This window comes from Lacerta agilis, chromosome 2 (genome assembly GCF_009819535.1).
Source record: "Lacerta agilis isolate rLacAgi1 chromosome 2, rLacAgi1.pri, whole genome shotgun sequence".
In the NCBI taxonomy this organism is placed as follows: domain Eukaryota; kingdom Metazoa; phylum Chordata; class Lepidosauria; order Squamata; family Lacertidae; genus Lacerta; species Lacerta agilis.
Genome location: NC_046313.1, coordinates 92,656,632 through 92,673,017, shown reverse-complemented (window position 1 = coordinate 92,673,017; position 16,386 = coordinate 92,656,632). Strand labels below are relative to the sequence as shown.

Sequence of the window (16,386 nt, the reverse complement as noted above, 5' to 3'; positions counted from 1 at the left end):
TAGATCTGAAACTTATGGGCATGATCCAGCAAACATTAAATTGTTTGAAAAATATCAGTGGTTTGAAAAGAATTAAGCATATGCTTATCTCTTTCCAAGTGAAATCAGTAAAACTCAAAAGTGTATAATTCTGTCAACATTTGTTGTTGTTGTTTAGTCGTGTCCGACCCTTCGTGACCCCATGGACCAGAGCACACCAGGCACCCCTATCCTCCACTGCCTCCCGCAGTTTGGTCAGACTCATGTTGGTAGCTTCGAGAACACTGTCCAACCATCTCGTCCTCTGTCGTCCCCTTCTCCTTGTGCCCTCAATCTTCCCCAACATCAGGGTCTTTCCAGGGAGTTTTCTCTTCTCAGGAGGTGGCCAAAGTATCTGCTCCAACTACCGCACAATTGCGCTCATTTCACACGCTAGCAAGGTTATGCTTAAAATTCTACCAGGCAGGCTTAAGCAGTATGTGGACCGAGAACTCCCAGAAGTGCAAGCTGGCTTTCGAAGGGGCAGAGGAACCAGAGACCAAATCGCAAACATGCGCTGGATTATGGAGAAAGCTAGAGAGTTCCAGAAAAACATCTTCTGTCTACATAGTGCCACATATATTTGACCATTAATTTAAGCTTCTGCTTAACATTGTCATTGTTGAGTATATTGAATTGTATGGTAGCACCTTATGCTGCATTTTCTGCCCTGTGTTAAGATTGGGACATAGCTGTCAACTTTTCCCTTTTTTTAAGGGAAATTCCCTTATTCTGAATAGGATTCCTCACAAGAAAAGGGAAAAGTTGATAGCTATGGATTGGGATAAAAGTATATCAAATAAACAGAGCCCCCCCCCCCCCGAAATAATCTTCAAAATTTATAGAAAGATTGAAAGAAAAATGCTGTTTCAGTAATATTCCCTTCTTTTTATATAGGTTTAAGGACTACAAAAATATCCCTGTAGTATTTAAAAGCACAACCTTGCTATTGCAACAAACAGTTTGATCACTAATACACAAGACAGGATTCACCTGAAATTAAGCAATCAAAGCAATTGAGCTTGATCTCAATCAACCAAACCCTTAACCTTTCTTATTTCAATGGCACTACTCCAATTAGCCCTCCATCACCATTTCCATTACAGACACCCACTCCTATGGGTTTTAATGTCTTGGTGATTTCCATTCTCAACAGGATGAAAGTGGGCATGTAAGTTTCCAGCCAAAATGCAAATTACTGTATAGCACATACGCCTGTTTTGTTCATTTCCTACCAAAAAGGAGAAGGGGCAATGTTCTGTATGAAATCATGATGGAAAATAGTACTGACAGGAGTATAGGTAAGCAGGAAAAACATGTGTCTGTGGTAGCTAACCAGCCCAGTATAAGTGGTATACTGAGTACCTTCTCCCAGTTAATAGCTTCAGTACCTGCTCTCTTATATAAGGCACGTCAACATGGCAAATTCTCCTGCACTCAAGTTTGCTGCCATAGTGCAAAACTGAGAGTGCGAGAACCAGCCATCTCAAGAAAAGAAGCTACAATGTGGTTTTATCCACAAACACTGCTCCTTATCTTTTGCGGCTGCCTGTGTACATCTCATGATTATCTGCACATGCCAGTTATGTACCTGAGTTTATGTGTGCATGCGCACTTTTGGCACAGTTCCTGGCTGTGCAAAGGAAATCCTTGCGTGTTAGGAATAGAGTCTGCCACCATGACCCAGCTTCCTCCCCATCTACATTCACAGTATACGGTGGTGTCACAAAGCTTGCTTGTATTTCAGGCCTTAGCTGAAGGCATACCATTGCCATGACTTTGCCTAAAACTAATTCTTCTTGACATGGTCTCTGTTTTTTCCGTATCAGGAGAAATACTAATTCCACACCCCTGTTTGCCTAGGTCCTGCTTTGGAAGCGATTGCAGCTGTCTCTTCCTGCAGTCTTACTTCTTTGTATGTTGCTCTGCGGACCTTCGCTCAATATGGAAGAGGACACTACCATAGTTGTACAAACTTAATAAATAAATAAAAACACTGAAATGATCCCATAATTGGAAAATGCAATGTATGATAGAAAATGTTGAAACTTTGTGACTTATGGCCCAATCAAGTAATTTCCACCCACTCGGAATGACAGCAAAAGCTGTATTTTTACTTTACAATTACAGCTAAATTTGAATATTTCCATAGATGAAGCTATTGTTATCAGCAGTTAACATTACATAATAGCCTGTTGGAACTCCTGATGTCCTGATGAACTGTTTAATAATTATTACAGTGGTACCTCGGTTTCAGAACAGCCCTGCTTACGAACTATTCGGTTTAAGAACTCCACAAAACCAGAAGCAGTGTCCCGATTTGCGAACTTTACCTTGATCTAAGAACAGAATCCGAATGGTGGAAGGGAACCGGTGGTGGGAGGCCTCATTAGGGAAAGCGCGCCTCGGTTTAAGAACAGTTTCAGTTTAAGAACGGACTTCCGGAACGGATTAAGTTCATAACCAGAGGTACCACTGTATTCAGACTTTTCAAGAATTAAAAAAAAACCTGTAAATAAAATAATTGTCCTGCACGTAAACACATAATGAGACTGAGAGACCAAAGACTAACAGTTACTGACTTTATATAATGGAGCATTCACTACTTACAGCTACACAACGGATGCTTGTTGCTATGGCACTTAACTATTAATTTACGAGAGAAAGTGAATATAAAACAGCCAGATGAACATCAGCCAGATAGCATAGCTTCATCTCCAAATACTGGCAGACATTACTTCCTTTCTTAATTGTAATTTGCCCCTATAAGGATAGAGGGAACTGCCTCTTTTCGAGTGAGAAACAATGAAGGCCAGGTAATACACTGAATTCTTTTTTTTTTTTAAAAAAAAAACTTTTTTAGTAGTAAGTCTCATTGAAATCGATGCAAATGTTCAGATGTAAAACATACGTTAGTGTACATGAAAGCATTGAGATGAGCCACAGGCTTGCACACTGCCTCTTCCCTTCTCCTTTTCCTGCACAGCCAGGTGGAGCTGTTCAGAAGCTTTCATTCATTTTTGATGAACCATGGTTTCAAGGTTTGCAAGTTTCAAACAAACCATAATTAATAACCCTAGTTTTTTCAACTCAGACAAAAAGGCAAATTGGGGTGAAGCAAAAACTGAACGCTCAGCTGCATGGGAGGAGGAGGAGGAGGGAAGATCATAAAACCTAGAACTTGAAGCTTATGTTTAGCATGGCATCCAAAAGTGGCCAACGAGTCTGAACTGCATAAGTATTTTTTATACCGGTTACAGTGAAAAACATTCTAGCTTGTACTGATACAACTCCACAAAGCATACCCCAAATTTGCTATAACTACCAGCCGCAAAATAACTTTAGGATAGGAAATACAAAGCTAGCAAAGAAATTTGAAATAAACTATTTGTTAAATGCAACATAAATCTGAGGCTGCAATTCATTTATGAGAAAAATGCTGCAATCCTAAATACATATTTTTTCTAAGTAGGAAGTTCCATTGAGCACAGTACAGTGGTACCTCTGGTTACGAACGGGATCCGTTCCGGAGCTCCGTTCGTAACCCTTGACGTCCATATCATGAAGCGCCGCGCCTGCGCACGACACGATTTGGCATTTCTGCGCATGCACGTGACGTCATTTGACACGTCTGCGCATGCGCGAACCACAAAACCCGGAAGTAACTCGTTCTGTTACTTCCGGGTCGCCATGGTGCGTAACCCAAACGTACGCATCACGCAGCATACATAACACGAGGTATGACTGTACTTCCGAGTAAACATTCATAGGATTTCACTCTCCAAGAACTATGATTTAGCCACAGTTCCCAGAATAATCCACTACTTTTGTTTACAGCTCTGATACTTCCAGACTTTATGGGTTCCAACAGGATTCTGAGGCACTTCACAGTGCCATGTGACACATTCACAGGAAAACAGGCAGTAAGGCAGGATACTGAACCCATGCATTTGCTTCACTCCACATGGAAACCAAGCACAAACATGTAATTTATTTACCTTTTAAGTGGCTTCGGCCAAGCAATCTTCAGCTACAGCCAACCAAAAAAGGTCAATCTTCTTACCCTGGAAACAAAATGGATACCACAGTATGACTGACCAGGGCTAGCGACAATATGAGAGATATTTTCACAGAGATATTATCAAGGGCAACTGTAAATAAAACAACAAATGAATCCAATTGCATTTAATGGTGAATGACTTTCAGAGCAAGGTAATAAAAACAATCAAGTCACAGGACAGTTAGTTATCAGTACCAGCCATTGTGAAGCTCAGTTCAAACAAACAAAACATAATCTTTGGGGGCAAAGAAAAACTCTACAGATGAAACTGACTTTGTTCTCTCTAGCACAAACTTTCCCAATCTTGATGTTTATCCATTTATTCTCACTTTGAATAATATATTACTCAGAAGCCTTTGTTCTCAGAGATCAGGTAGGTTTCAGTGCAACATATACATGTGGCTATGTACTGATTTAATTCTTTTAAGGCTTACTTTTATTACCACAGTCCTTATTGCTCTTGTTGTTAACCCAAAAAGATATAGTTCTAGATAAGCTGCCTTGAGTATATCAACAGAACTGATTTCGTCATTCAGACATTTCCCCTACAAAATAAATACACATCACTGTTTTTAGGGAATTCCGTTGTAAGTCATGCAGAACACACCAAGTATACCAAGGATTACTTGGTGCCATTAAAAAGTGGAAAAGTACACAGTTATGTGATCTAAAGGGAGGGTGTGCTTTTTATCATGTAAACATCACAGTATTCTCTTTCATGCAAAACGGTATGTAATCCTTTAAGAAACAAAACTTATTTTCCATTTTCTAGTCATATTATCAGTGTATAGAATAAGCGGGGGAAATTTAATTTGCATCAAGTTAATAGATCAAACTACGAATAGCACTTAAATTTAATTCAACATCACATTACTAAACACTTTGGTAAGTAGCTTATGTGCTAATAGCAAATTGTTCCAAATTTAACTAAGCATTGATCACTTGAAGAACAGTATGACATTTGTGGACAACCGGTGAAGCTTTTTTTCAGGTATAATTCACTGAATGTTGAGGTGCTTAATGTCTCCTGAAATCAATGGGAATTGGGTGTTTTCTGTGTACTTCAATGGAATTTAAGAAAATCTTAATACAAACCAATCTACATGTCTGAAAAGCAAGTGCTACATTACTCCTGGAACTACGGTATACTCTTAAGCTTTAGAAGGCTAGTTTGTTGTGAAACAACCTTCTCCCTAACACTGTAGCTTTTTTCGTAAATTGGCCTTTGGACATTAAGGGTCATTTAATCAAGTAATGTCACCTGCATTAGAAAATTATATACTCTAAATTGTTCCTTTTTTTTTGAAACATGCAGATCAGTTATTTTTCCAATCTTCCAAGTAATCAAATCTTCCTATGAATTTTTGATCTATTAACTTTTCCTTCATCAATTAGTACCAACTTTAACAATTATGCAGCTGTGTTAGAAACATCAACCAAAAAACTTGGAGAATTAAAGGCAATAACATGAAATATTCCACCACCACCCCTCTTCTATACAACAGCTGTATTTGCAGGCACTGGGGCAATGCATTAGGAAAAAAAAGTTTTCCTTCCTATATACGTTCACTGTTTAAATTTAGGCTTAAGCTTCCTAAATAACACTTCAACAGCACATGCATACTGGGGCCTCGTGTATATTTTGACATCTCATGCAATATATGTATTTGCTGATGCATCTAATAAATTTGATTTTTTTGCATTGAAATCTCAAATTTGGACACACAAAATGCATTTTACTACTCCACCAATGACCCACACTGCATGGTTCTGCTGCTGAAAAAGTCTCCACCCTCCGTTCTATAGCAGCTTTCAGATTCCTATGAACTTAACAGTTTCACTCCCTCTTTTATGTTAGGTAAAGAGAAACGTGCTATGCATGTTCTAGTCTTTTCATTCCATCAGGTGAAAGTATTCCTCCTTTCAGACAAACAGCAACACAGAAATCTGGGCATCTTTTCCAGGGAACGATGGGTAGACTATTATATTACCTTACAACAAAGTGACACTCCTGGCCATGGTCATGTGAAAATATTTCTGAGGTATCCTTTAACACCCTTTAAATATTGAAACAATAAAAACAATATTTGCTGTTGTACCTTTGAAGCTCTGACAAAAGCTTTGTTTTAGCACTTACCACAGTGTGCAATAAGAGTTAATAATCAAATCTGTCCCAACCCCCACAAATGTTAAACAAAAAGATAAAAGAAATGCAAATAGCTATTGTCATGGAAAGTTAAAGTACCTGTCTGTATTTTTAAGTGAAAACTATTATCTCTATCAATCAAAATTTAAGAATACAATAGCGCTAATCACATAAGGTGCTTTGACTGAGGTGCTTTTTCCTCATAAAGAAAGACTATAAAAGTAATATACTAACAATTAGATAAGCTATTTGCAATGTTGCCATGAAGGGGGGACTTTAAGCAGTCTTATTTTTAATAAAATGCTTCTGAATGTGTGTGCTGATTTGCACCCAAGAAGACTAAAAAGTCCCTACACATTTTAATAAGATTGGTGAAATTTTATTCAGATCCTCACACTTGCCAACATGTGGTAGAATAGCACACTCTTCTGTTTAAGAGGAGTTACTCAAATGAAGGAAATAGTTAATTGGTAACCCAAATTCTTACTTCTAGCCTCGATGTACAATAATCATATTTTGAACAAACATGAGGGTTTTATTTTTCTTTCTCTTTAAAAAGCAAAAAGCAAAAGCAAAAAAAAACACACGCTCATTTGACTTTCAAATAGAAGCCATCATTCTCTTATAGGCTGCACGAATCTCATACAGAGTACATACATAAATGCAGTTTCAGGCATGGGTTTTCATTTTTTAACGCAGATTCAATCAGGACCTGAGCTGGTGCAGTTGGTAAGAGAACACACAGCAGCAATTATATCTAGATTAAAAGTAACAGCAAGTGATATTTAAAATGCCTTTAGTAGACAGTTAAAACTAGGGTGCCATTATGCTAACTCTGCCCCTCACAGAGAAGCAATAGGACTGTCAGCTTCCCTCATCCCACTTTCCCTCTGCATTATCAGGTTTCCTACTCTATAGTCCTATTACTTTCTGCATCGTAGCTAACATCTCTAGTGTGCTATTAATATCAATGAAGAGACGATTCAATTTCCACAAAAGAAAAAAGAAAAAACCTACTCCCTAGTATAAAACAGGCATTCTGGTGAGGACTCTTAACTGAGGACAAAACAGAAACAACTGTCTTGTTGCTTTTTACAAAAACAAAACTATTGTGCATGCCATTTGAAAGCTTTTAGTAAACAATGAAACTACCCCCCCCCCCACAGTGTCAAACAGAAATGCCCGACAAACAAGCAAGTCAAACACATTCCCCTCTCCCTCCTCTCAGAGAACAGTGTGCTGTTAAGGTCCAGGTACCTGCACAAGAAAAAGTAAACCCTAAAGAAACACCTGGATTCACAAACCTTAAAGGCTGCAACAAACTCCCTAAACTACCCGGGCTCCTGCAAGACAAGATTCTGAACATTTACAAAGAGTAACAATAAAGGAGAATGATCTTTAATAATACACACTTACCCATTAATGAAGAGGAAGACAAGGTCTGAGCCGTTGTAATAATTCCCAATCAAGTAAAGAAAAAGTTGAGAGTTCTGGAAAGACCATACGGTTTACTTCTAACTAGCCAGATTTTCTCTGCCTCAACATTGGCTGCAGTGTAAGGAAGGACTGAAGGTATGTGGTCTAAACACAACAAAAGCCACTGCCTTACTCTAGATTAAATATGCAGGAAGAGGCCCCTTTGCATAAACACAAACACTCGGCAAATGAGTAACTGGCTCAAATCAGACGCCTGCTGTGCATTCTACCTGTCCTGATCTCTCAGGAGCTGCACAGCCTGTTTAATAGGGATGGTGGCTAAAAAAGATCACATAGCTACACGCAACCCCCGCCCCCCCCCCAAAATAGCAGCAATAACAACTAATAAATAGGAACAGTATTAAGAACTGAATTGACATTTGCCGTCACAAAAGAAAACATTTCCTCACCCACACACCTTTCAAGGCAGAGAAAGACAAAGAGACGTACAAGCAGGAAAGAATCCAGTAGGTAGAACATACTTTCTTTAATTAAACCTCAAATTCATCAGAATTACAGGTTTTGACTGAGTCTCTAAGCATGTATACTTAAAAGTAAATTCCACTGACATTGATTAAACTAATTTATAAGTGGAAATGTTAAAGGCTAAGCTGTTGGGTTTGGGGGGGGGGGCAGGAAGGACTTTACAACTTACATCTTTGAAGCATCTAAGAAAAAGAAAGGCAGGATTTGTTTCTTGTTGTTTCAAAATAGAAACAATTTTATTGCTCAAACTGTCATTTTTTTCTCAAAATAACAAAATGTACAGAATATTCTAGAAAGGCGTTGCTTTAGAAACAATCCAATACAAACAAATATACTTTCTATTAAAGTTGGAAGGGGGAGAGGAAATTTGATATTTATTTCAGACTCCCCTCCCCCCCATCAGATGACCCCAAACAGTTTGCAGAACAATCCTATGCATCTTTTCTTGAAAGGAAGTAGTCCTCCGAAAGTTGCTAAATTATTATTTATTAAATTTTATATACATCTTGATTAACAAAACAAAACAGAAACCTTCAAAAGTTGACTACAACATCCATCATCCCTGATCTTTAGCCATGCTAAGTATGGCTGCTGGGAACTGGAGTCCAACAAATATCTGGAGGGTGACAGGTTCCCCCAGCCCTGTTTTACACGCCATCCCCTATATGAATTTCCAAAGTATATAATTTCATCTGTTAAAGACAAAATTTGACCATTTGTTTTAGTACACGGAGGAAATGTGAGCACTACCCTCCCTGTATGACCTCTGTTCATAGATAGACAAGGGTGACCCTGTTGATTCTCCTTGGTCTCTCAGCAGCTTTCATTAACATCAACTATGGTATCGTCCTAGAGCGTCTGCCCAAACAGGGACTGGATGGCAGTGTTTTGCAATGGATCGTGTCCTTATTTGGCCAGCCACCTCCAGAGAATGGGGCTTAGGGGATGCTGCACAGTCTTGTGCAATCTTCCACATGGGATTTCACAGGGAATAATCTTGTCCCTCAAGCCATGTAACATCTATATCAGGGGTCCTCAAACTATGGCCCGTGTGCCAGATCCAGCCCACCAGGGTCCTGAATCTGGCCCATCTGGCAGTTCGCTCCAGACCCCCCCCCAAGGCCTGAGGCTCGAAAGCCTACATCTGCAAGAGTGACAGCAGATGTGGGTTGGTGTCTGGCTTCAGTAATGGACTGGATGAGAGCCAATAAACTGCAGAGCATGGGGGGCAGCCAGGTACACTTGCCCTGGGCCTCAGAGGGGTAAGTCAACTGGAGGCCCACACCAGGGACTCACTGCTTTTTTGTTTGAGTTTATAACTTTATTCTAACAGGACTCCCGCCCCAGGCCTATGACAAGCTCTGCAGGGGCCTAGCTGGTATGCGGAATAAAGGTGTCCAGGAGGCAGAGAACCCTAGAAGGACATGGGGAGGAGAGAAGGAATGCCTCCCTAGCCACCCCCAACTTCTCCATCACCTGCCCATCTTTGTATGGTGGTGGTGGTGGTATCCGTCTGTCTTGAAAGACAATCAGGTACACCTCTGGGGGTAAAGTCAAACCACTGTGTTAGCAGCACCAAAGTGACCTCCCTGGGACACAAGCCTAGGAAGTGTTTATACAGGTCCTGGGCTGCCAAGACAACAAAACCCACTTATCGGCTTTGTTGATGTGGTCCAAAGGAAAGCAGAGCAATTACCTTTGGCACCAGCTTGGCTGCAAGAGTTGCCAGAAGGAGGCGTACAAGGTGCCAGACTCCACTTCGGATTAGTGCACCTTTTACTTGTTAGCTTTTTTATTATGATTATTATTATTATTATTATTATTATTATTATTATTCTCACACACACATTTAAATGGCATATGTAGATGTAAAATTATAGTAGTATCTTATAAAATCCTAGGCAAGTTAGTTTTAGTAATGAGATCTTTAAAAAGAAAAGTAAATGTAATATGACTGTTCTTAGCTAAGTTGACATATTTCTACAACCACAAAATATAACAATTAATGTGACAGCCACATGTAGCCTTCTTATTTATCTATTTAAGAATAGGCCTTATATTTACTTGGATTCTAAATTATTTGATACACAGTCTATCAAGCACTTATTCACATGAAAGAAAACCTCTCATTTACGTGAGCACTGGAAACCCAAGGAAGCTTTAATGTGCAGCACTCAAACTATCAAGAGAGGGCTTCTGCATCTGGGCTTTTACTTGCTTTTGGAGACTACTCTCGTTTTTTCAAAGACCTCACTAAAAAGGGGGGGGGCACCAGCACAACACACCATGAGATATTTATTAAAGGGGTACTGCTAAAATAAAGCATTTCCCTCCCATGAGCTTACAGTTTCTGACTGCACCAAGGGGAGAGTTGGATCCTGGTCAGTTAAATGAACAAAAGACATGCAACAGCAGTGCTTACTAGATACCCCTTTAAAAGAGCTTTGGATTCAACTAGCATAGCTAGAAAATACCCATGTAACTGGAATTTCTCTTGAAGCATGTGGGAAAGCACAAGCAAACTGGATTTTTATTTTATGTCTTTGGGTCAACTCATAGACCAGGTATGCTAATAATAAAACAATATATCAGGAGCTGCACTGTAAAACAAAAAACAGTTCCCTGCGCCAACAGGATATGAGACAAAAATTGTCCCCTTTGCAGGCGTTGCCCCAAAAAACTGGAACTAAGTAACTCAATTTCCTGACCTGACCAGGGAGGGAGGGGGGAATGCTTAACAGGATTGGTTTTAATTAATACCTCACAGAGAGAGTCCATAAGAAATGTCTTTACTATTCACCATATTATTATTATTATTATTATTATTATTATTATTATTATTATTATTATTATTTGAAATGACCTTTCAAATAAGGTGTTAGATCATATTCTCTGCATAGATAACAGTGATCTAACCTTGATGCAAATAAACCATAGAACAAAATGTAATCAGTATATCGCTGTGTAAAAGCCTTTGTCCATCCCCATGGAGGTTCTAATGACTGTTTTGGCAGTTCTGGCTGGTAGTTATGCCTTCTTGCTCACATATATCTCATACTGGTTGAGCAAGCTAATGGAAGTGCTGTTAGTGGAATCCAATATTAATGCTCTGCATCGTGCAAAACTGGATGCAACTGAATATAATATACAATTATAGGTGGTGTCTAATTCCATAGCTAATAGATGCTGGATTTTAAATTAATATTTTAATAAGGAAACTGAAATAAATACTACTCCTCAGGTAGAATAACACTGCATTCTGGATCCGACAGTCTTTCCTGCTGTTAAGCCTGTTCGCCATAGCACTCTGTTGGGCTGGGGGGGGGATTAAAGATTCAAATGTCTGAGTGACACATCCTGATGCACCGAGTCAAAGATGTCATCTTCATGCAAGCTCCACTAGCTATATGCTTGAGAGGAAAATGAAGCACACACACATACAGTACAGAGACTGGGGGAGGGGAGTGAGACCTCCAGAAAATAAACAGGGTATATGGTTTCAAAGGCTACAGACACAGACATTTCATTGTTCGAGCCAATTATCAGTGGAAAATAATAACAACAGATGGATTGAGAGTCACTGACTTTTCATATGCACTTCATCTCTGCACAACAGATGATGAAATGCGAGAGCTATCTCAGAAAGGCAAAACATCTTTCAGCAAAAGAACTCTATACTCCAGATGGGGACCTTCTAAGGCAGCTGATTATCTTCTTATAATGTTTTAAGAGAGACTTACTAAAACATTTCAAGAACTAATCAGATACGATGGGCACAATGGCACCATTGTTTGCAAGGAGGAGAAACTTTGGACTTGTGACTGAAAACAGTCAACACACGTTTCTAGAAGGTTAGAAATGTGCATTTCCTGTTTCCACATCAAGTGCTCTCAGCTCCAAATAAAGGCCTGATCCCATCATTCATGAGCTGGCAGCAACTACAGTGGGGACTTTGCCAGTGGAACCAGGCCCAAAATTGGAACGTCTGCTTCTGGCAGAAGAGTAATTCATCTCCCAACACATACAGATACATGCTTCTACTACTTGGGTGAGAAAACTAGAAAAAAGATCTTTCTCAAGAAAGCACACTCTTCACCATTCCATGTGCAGAAATGAAGACAGAACTATAACTAACCTTTACAATGCACCCTTGCTGCCTAGAGGATACCTCAAAATTGAGATAAGCATTTGAATAAACAGGTACACTTGTTACATGGGATTACACTGACATTATTTTACAGCGTTCAAAGAATAATTTCTGGTACTGTACAGTATTGTAAATCTGGATAAACTCAACCTTAAATATGCTATACTTCGCACCCATTATGTAAGCTGATTATTCTGCTCCTGCACAATACTTGTTTAAAGAGGGGTGGAAAGAGAGACAAGGATACTTGGATAGCTGTGTGTATGTATATGTTTTAAAAGTATACAAACAAGTGCATATCTCTTTATAAACTATTTTTTAAATAAAGTATACAAATACCAATGCAACGAAAACATCCTTTCTCCCGAAGGCCACATAGGAAATTACTTTCGAACCTGTGGGAATTTCAACATTGAGTTGTAATGTTGCTGTTCTAATGAGAGGAAACATCACTTAACCTACTAGATATGTGCACATCCTTGCACATACCTGAATAAGTTATATGGATTGTGGCCCTTATCTACCATGACTTACTAGATGTCCTTGAACAAGACATAAGTCCTTGTATCTCAATATCAGTTCCTGATCTGCAAGGTCAGAATAAGAGTGAACTAGACAACCAAGGTTCTTTTGTGGAATCACAACCTGAAATGCTGTGCACATTAAAATAATAGAAATGACAAATAGTAGAACATGCATTTTGTCTACACTACGCCATAACTGGACAGCGATGTAAATCAAACTCATATGTAGTAAAGCACGCACAGTTTCACTATCACTAGTCTTTTTCAGGAAATGAAGCATAATATGGTTTCAAAGGAAATACGAGCATTATTTAAATGTTGGAAGTTCAGCTGAAAAGCCACGTCAGTAAGTGCCATATCAGTGTACAATTTTGAAACCATCACCATCAACTATTTCCTCTAACTCTGACCAATTATGGGTTGGATCTAGGCTTAGTCATAATTAGAGAAGACTCGTTGAGATCAATGGGACTTAATATTAACTTCTTGTCCCATTGAAAGTATGACTAAAGGTGCAATCCAGGACACACATGCCCCTTCACCTGGGTTGTGCAAAGCAGTGGAGCCACTTTCACATCTGCAACCCAGCCGCTCACCAGGCTGGTGCAGCGATCGCATCTGCATCAGACCTGATACTGTCAGGCAACAGCAGCAAGACTGGTTTGTGATCCAATGGATCCCTGCCCACTCCCCACCCTTGGATGGCCCCACGGGTTTCAGGGTTTTCCACTGACCTCCACTGGAGGGGATACTGCAAACATACCTCCCACCTTCCCACAGTTTCAGCAGGCAGAAGGGGGCAGTCAACCCTGAAGGAGTGATGTTTGTGCCACTCGGCCAGAAGAACACAGCGGAAGGGCACCTCTGCTCATTCTAAATCTCCTGTGTAAGGGTTTGTTTTTTATTGCTCTGTAACTGATGGAAATAATTAGTTTATCCAACTACGCACAGACAAATTAGCATGACACAAAGCATCCCTCTAAATTCCCGTTTTATAAAATACTGTTAAAAACCTGTTGTTTTTCTTTGCCTTATTATTAATAATAACGTAATTTATATTTTAAAAAATCTGATCAGCATGGCCCTCAAAGGTTAAAATAGAAACAAATCTGTGCCAATCAGCTAACACCTAAAAAATTAAGAGTAATTTAATGAATAAAGCTCTATAAGCTCTATAGTGCCTGGCGTGCTCTGGTCCATGGGGTCACGAAGAGTCGGACACCACTGAACGACTGAACAACAACAACAACACATAGGCTGCTTTTGGACACCGTGACAGGAATTAACCCAGCTGGAGGAATATGTAGACCAGTGGGGGGTTAGGTTTGTTCCCATTATGATAAAGCATGGTTTGTTGTGATGTTCAAGTGCACTGGATTTGCATAGGGTAAAATTCTGCAACTCATTCAAGCAAGCAAAGAGGAAAACAAATGACATGTAACAGAACTATCTGGCTAAGCTCATGCTTAGTGGCTAATTCCCCAAACGTATCCCCATATCCTTCACTAGCCCACAGTGATGGCACCCAACCAAATGATATGCTTCCTGCCAGATAGACAGACAGACAGTTTTAATAGGCAGCCACCAGAGAACATCTTTGCATAATAATAAATATCATAAAAGGGGGGGAAATATTTCTGCCACTGGGGTTATCAGTTCTATTTTTCCTAACCATTCACACTAAGAGTTGTGAAACCACAAAAATGCACTTGCGGTTTAAAAAAAAATACCCATATTAACACTCTGTACTTGGTGCAATATACCAGACAAAACGTTGGCTTCTTCGTGGCTCTAGTTTTGTGTCATATAGGATGAAAATAAGAGAGATGCAAGAGTGTGCCTGGTTTTACATCGGATGCTGCTTTTCAGGAGCAGAATTGACTGACTGATTACCGGTATATTTCTATGCTGTTTTCCATTTGTGTAAATTCTGAAGTGACTTACAAACAATATATAACAACAGGAGCAATAAACATAACAACAAAACATCACAATTACAGCATAAAATATCACAATTATAATGTCTGGGCCATTGTGAGATGACCCTACCAAGTCATATATAATAATTACCGTATATACCCGAGTATAAGCCGACCCGAATATAAACCGAGGCACCTAATTTTCCTACAAAAACCTGGGAAAGCTTATTGACTCGAGTATAAGCCGGTTCACCTTTGCCGCTGTGGAGGAGGAGGAGGAACGAGCAGCCTGAAAGCAGCCCTTTGGGCTGCTCCTTCCTCTTCCTCCTTTGCCAAGTTTGCATTTATGCGAGCAGTTCAGGAATGGAACAAGCTGCCTGGGGAGAGTAAAGAACCGCTGTTCTTCTACACTTCTTAAGGAATAGTTGACTGGGGAGAGCAGGTGGCGGCACGAGCGGAGAGAAAGGGCTTTTTTCTCGTCACCCCCACCACCCGCCTCGCTCGAGTATAAGCCGAGGGCAGCTTTTTCAGCACAAAAAATGTGCTGAAAAACTAGGCTTATACTCAAGTATATATGGTAAGTAATCCACAATAATTTTTAACGTAATTATAATCTGTAAAACAATGCTGACAAAATAGCAGCTTAAAATCCACTATATTCCCCCCAGTACCCCACTATCACTCACTCTGCTCAATTTATTAAAATATGCCGACCAACAAATCAAGACTATGCTTCCTTGGAGGTTTTTAAGCAGAGCTTGGATGGTCATCTGTCATGGATGCTTCAGTTAAGATTCCTGGGTTGAAAAGGTTGGACTAGATCACCCTCGAGGTCCCTTCCAACTCTACTAATCTATGTTTCCCTACAGGTAGGTAGGTAGCTGTGTTGGTCTGCCATAGTCAAAACAAAATAAAAATAAAAAAAAATTCCTTCCAGTAGCACGCTAGAGACCAACTAAGTTTGTTAGCTCATACCAATATTTTTTATTTTGTTTTGACCATGGCGGACCAACACGGCTACCTACCTGTAACTGGAACTATGGAAGGCACCACATTAAGCCGCATGAAATGGAAGTCCATCAACCTCAGCAAGACAGACCGATATATAAGGGTCTCATGACTTCCGTTTCAGTGTATCTAAAGAAGTGTGCATGCACACGAAAGCTCATACCAAGAACAAACTTAGTTGGTCTCTAAGGTGCTACGGGAAGGATTTTTTTATTTTTTATTTTGTTTTGACTATGTTTCCCTAATATGTGTGTTGATAGGCAGCAACCCTACTCACACCAGGGCTGCTTGTCCCCAAAGTCAAGATCTCATTGTGAGATTGGGATCAAATTTAAACATCTTTCTTGGGACTTTATACTCTCACTGATGAGCACCTGTCATTCAGCCCCCACAAACAGTAGCAATCCAAGCAACAAGCAAAGGCAATGATATCCTTTTATAGATCTATGCGTTGGATGCCCAAAAACTGGCCTCAAGGTTCCTCACTCTCCCCCATGTTTCTGATACAATTAAACATGTCCAGGCTGGTGGAGCTACCAGGGATCAGGGTGGGCAGATAGAATTAGTTACCTTTTTCCATCCCCATACTCATAGGTGACAGA

General features: G+C 39.8%; 1 protein-coding gene across 6 annotated transcripts in view; it reads right to left on the bottom strand.

The window, feature by feature from the left end:
• FOXP1 (forkhead box P1) overlaps positions 1–16,386 on the bottom strand; it is a 533,089-nt gene that overhangs the window by 303,992 nt on the left and 212,711 nt on the right. For 4 of the 6 annotated variants that reach the window (XM_033141225.1, XM_033141233.1, XM_033141229.1 and 1 more), the window contains one exon: positions 4,017–4,082. The gene's annotated coding sequence lies outside the window, so the exon portion shown is untranslated. Of the gene's footprint in view, positions 1–4,016; positions 4,083–7,640; positions 7,812–16,386 lie in introns of those variants that run through there. The other 2 variants (XM_033141222.1, XM_033141223.1) reach the window with 1 other exon arrangement.